The 4,859-nt window shown below is 37.2% G+C and overlaps 1 long non-coding RNA gene across 1 annotated transcript; it reads left to right on the top strand.

The window, feature by feature from the left end:
• The first annotated feature begins 204 nt into the window (after window positions 1-204).
• LOC148847223 (uncharacterized) lies at window positions 205-3,921 on the top strand. Its single transcript, XR_016100266.1, has 3 exons — window positions 205-522; window positions 1,340-1,410; window positions 1,530-3,921. It is a non-coding gene; the product is annotated as an uncharacterized LOC148847223 (long non-coding RNA).
• The last annotated feature ends 938 nt before the right edge of the window (window positions 3,922-4,859 follow it).

Below are 4,859 nucleotides of genomic sequence, written 5' to 3'. Positions count from 1 at the left end.
GAGAAAGATGAAAAATGATTTTTCTTCAGCTATACCTGTATCTGTTGAGTGCAGACACTATATATACTTACAGAAATGTGATTTTCTTTTCTTTTTGTAGATATTATCTAAAATCAGTGTTTTGTAATGCACCACTTTGTTTCTTTAGTTGAGGGCTTTAGAATAGCCAGTTTGTTATTACTTATGAGTGAAACTGCTGTACATTGGTAAGATAGCATGTGCCAGGCTGAATGGTCACCCAATATGAGTACTATTTCTCTTGGTTCAGAACAGATCACCATACAGACAGGCACATAAACTGCACCCAAGTTTAGGCTGGTACACAACCACCTAAACCATATTTTCTATTTACATCATAATTGAGCCCAAAACAATTCCTATCCACCCTCTCTTTGACCAATCCATCAGCCAAATTGTTTGCAGATTTTTGAACCTTGGAGAATGTATCCAGTTCTCCTGTCAAGCTTCTTATTTTCTTGTAACGTATCGATATTGCCAAATACCTTGACCAATCCAGCAGGGGTATATTTTTCTTTGTAACTTTTTATGAGAAACATATAAATGCTAAAGGGTTGTATGAAAACACCATCCTGACTGTTTTGATGAAGCTCACTTCCTTTATTCTTCATACCCCTATCTAAAAAATAATATGTTCCTTAAATGTGCAGTCTTAGGTCCACCTTTTCCTAGGATGTCAATAAGATATTGATATTTAAACAAACATCAAGAAATCTAAAAGTTTGTAGCAATAAAATCAGAACTTTTGCAACTCAAAGAAAAATATCAATTTTAAATTTGTCTCCTTCTCACCATGTCCAAAGGAGATGGGGGGGGGGGGAGCCATGGTTCCCCCTATGCCCGAAAAACCTCTATGTATGATGGGCCCTTGTCCATCTTTATTTGCTCCTTCTCATCCCATGGTTGGCCTTCCCACTCAACTTTGCCAATTGAAACCTAACCAAATTTCTTCTCAACTCCATGCAATGAAACCTAACTTTTGTTTTTTTTTGAGTTCACATGTAGATGGATATATCTGTAATTAACCCTCTAGGTCTGCTTTAGTACTAACTCCTTGTAGGGACTAAGGGCGCTGCCATTTAACATTATCGGTTCCACCAATGCCTTTTGCTGTGACTACGGTGTATTTGCAGCTTTATGGCTGGCATTACTGACCTGGAACTTTGAAGCATTATGGCTGGCATTATCGGTTCCACCAGTGCCTTGGATGATGATGATGATTCAGTTGGTCATTGGCCTGGAACTTTGAAGCATGAGAGTTTCTATATTGAGTAACTTGAACAAGAAGACTCTCTTTACAATATTTATTTTCTTCTATCAGATATCCTAATATATCACATGATCCGTGGTTAAGGAACAATCAAGCTCTATGCGGTGTACAATGTATTAGAGGTCAGCCAGCAGATCAAGTGATTATGTCAATTTGGATGCACTTTTCTTGCTTATTGAAATTGAACGTTATAATGCTTGGATTGAAAATCTATTTTAACTGATCCTTCAAACTGTGACAGATATTTGATAAACTATACCAAAATTTTGGCGGGGATGTGTTGCCAACACTGTTCAGTTCTTCAGAGGGGCTTGTAAATTCTTCACCAGAAAATATGAGATTTTGGCTGTGGAGATATATTTCCGGTCAAGCATTAGCTATTGTGTTATCAAATATCCTTTTTTGTGGTTTATGCTTTTTTGTTTTAGATTTTTTGGTAGCTTGGTCATGGCAATCACTTTGTCTACGTGTATTGTTGCCCACAATAATGCACTGCTTTCTTTGCTGGTATCAAATAATTTTGCTGAGATTAAGGGCAATGTGTTTAAACGCTTTAGCAAGGACAACATTCACTGCGTGGTGTACAATGGTGAGTTTTTCTTCTACCTTTATTCTTATTTGGTGGATTGGTGATCCACTACCACTGTCTGCCTTTCCACCCATTGCATGTGATCTGTGTTTCTGATGCTCAGACTTGTTAATAACTATGAATATCCTAAATGGTCCTGGGTCCTGATATAATTGCATGCCATGGAGCCAATTGATAGCTCTTCCGATTTATCTTGAAAGGGCAGTCTTGGTCTATCTGTTATCTTTCCAAAACTTTCCATATTTTCCTTTTTAATTCTATAACCTTTTCGAGCTTGTATGTAGGACTGGAACATGACAGAGCAATGCCCCAATGTTTATTGCTGGTCATAGTCACGTATCATTCTCTCCACAATTGAATGATGGATATGGCACTGAACAGAACGGAATGGCAAAACAGGATTCAGGTATCTGAACCCATATAGTTGGGACAAGGCTTAGATGATGAAGATGAGACTAGCACCATTCTCTCTGAAACTTAAAACTGAAGTAGAAGTTCTTGTATAGAGCCTACTTGTCTCCAGGATAGCATAGGTGTTCTCAAGGTCTTAAGAGAAAAGGAGTAGGGATTTCCAGTAAGGACTGATTTGGACTATGAAATGCTGAGTTGGTTGCAATTATAGAAGCTTAAAGTTGCCACCTACCATGATTTTTTTGTTTTGATTGCAAAAGAAAATTCTTTATCACTTATAATGTGCAAAGACAACACCTTCACTCAAACACAACACCAACCAAGAAAGCAAACACTCACTGACCATTACACCTCTTCGAAAGAAACAGGTTCTCCACCTCTCTCACACCTTCATATCTAGCGAAAAGAAAACATGAATCCCCTTCATCAAAGCAACAACTTCAGACTCCCCACTCTCTGCCTGAGCCAGTCTCTAAACCTCCCAATCAAATATTTCCTCCTACCTGACCATTGCACCCACTGCCTGAACCACTGCCTTATGCCTGTTCCTTGTAAGTTGTAATTAAGTACATGCTCATTCTTACATTCTTTCCTTTGAGATAAAGATGCTGGCCATGATGATGCTTTTCAAATTTCTATTTAGGTAATTTTTTCTTCTTTTGTTTGTTGTTAACCAGAATTTGGTAAGAAAGAGAGAGAGAGAGAGAGAGAGAGAGCTACAAAAAAATGCACAAGATGTTGCATCCAGAAAGCAAAGAAGATGCTAACACATTCCTTGGGAAAAAACTAGAGAGAGAGAATACACAGAAATATCCATGGGTCTACATGGACTCCAGGAAGTCGTGCTATCAAGACATATCTGCAGAATGATGTCATTCCTAGACTATTTTATCCCCAGGCACTGAAATCTTCTTTTTTTTCCCTTTTTGTAGTTGGATTAATTTGGCTTTTCTTGATGTTTTGGGTTCGGAATGTCAGTGTCTCTGGCTAAGTGGTAAACCCGCCTTGACCTGACCTGGGTCAGCCTAATTGGGTTTCAGGTTGAGGTCAGCCTGTGCCAAACATGACCTTTAGACATAGTATCACTGAAACATTTGTAAAAATAGCCTTCATATCTATTTGTTGCAGTATTTATATATTCTCGTTATCCACAAAGGCATCGTTAGGAGGTTTCTACTCCACCTAAAGATTAGAACTTTCTATTCAGAGGTGGATCAGATTGAAGATTGACACAAGGGATTTTCCAGAACAAAGGTGACAGTGATTTGCCAGAACTAGCAGACACCAAACAGTTGGGCTTAAGGCTGGATCAAGTTGACTTGTGTTGAGATGAATCTTGATACTAAGAAAATTCAACTCAGCTCAATAAAGCTTTGTCCCAACTATATGGGGTTAGATAGATTAATTTGGTTCTGCCATTCTGCTCTATTTAATATCATGTCAATTGCTAAATTATGGGCCCTAAAATCATTTTTCTTACTTTGACCAATGTCCTTTTTTGGCAATCCTCTATTTTTTTTAGATTCTTCAACTTGCAACAGATCACTCATTGATTTTAGTTTATGAAGATGCTCCATTTACAAGCTAGTTAAGGATTCTTTACTCAGATACATCAAGGACGTGAGTGGACAAGGTATAGGACACAGAGTTTACACTAACAGTTGAAGTATTCAACATGATATGTTACTTTAATCTTGCCTTCAATGAAATAACTATGGAAATCTTCCTTCTCAGCATTTGCTATAAACATAAATAATACAAGTTCAGATTGCTTTACTTGATTTCACTGGACTAACACATTACGTAATTAAATTAGTCCATTTCCAGTGATGCTTGTCTTTTTCATGATTTCTACCAATGCAGGACCTGATACATGTTATTCAGTCCAAATTGGCAAAGCAGTATGGTGATTACTTCTTGCATCAGATTGTTAAGGCATGCTTATGTTATTGCTTTTTTTCATTGTTATTACTCTACTCAGGAAACTTTCTTTGAGATACTATTATATTGTGTTGACTTCCATGTTTTAACACAAATATCAAACCAATCCATCAACTCTGTTTTGTCCACTTTCATCTTCCAATACCACTCCAGCAGAATCTATTTTTCTTCTTTTTTTTTTGTGAAAATTTTCTTGTAGTGCATACTAGAAACTAGAACTAGAATAGGAAATGACCATTCCTGGTTACTAGACTAAAAGTTGGAATTGGAACCCAACTGGTCATTAGTTGAACCCAAAACTGAAATTGGTATGTCTATTACTGGCGAAGTCCAGATTGGAAAAATGGAACTGGAATTGGTTGCGGTCCAAAGCTAGGTTGGGAATCCAAACTAGAACCACCTTAAGTCCAAAGATCTTCAAGGTCGCGTCTTTTTTTCTTGAATAGATCATTGTATCAATTCAGTACCATATTCCTAGCTATGGTTTAATCAGTGATTCAATTCCTTTCTTAGGTTTGACGTATGAATAGTGTGTAGTTCAGTTATAATCCAGCTTGGCTTAGGCATACAAAATGCTTCAACTCAATGTTATATAAATATCGTGTTTCAAAACTTTTATTTCTGTTGCAG

This window comes from Nelumbo lutea, chromosome 6 (assembly GCF_056320005.1).
Source record: "Nelumbo lutea isolate HS-2025 chromosome 6, American lotus-T2T, whole genome shotgun sequence".
Taxonomy (NCBI): domain Eukaryota; kingdom Viridiplantae; phylum Streptophyta; class Magnoliopsida; order Proteales; family Nelumbonaceae; genus Nelumbo; species Nelumbo lutea.
This window is presented reverse-complemented; position numbering and strand designations above follow the sequence as displayed.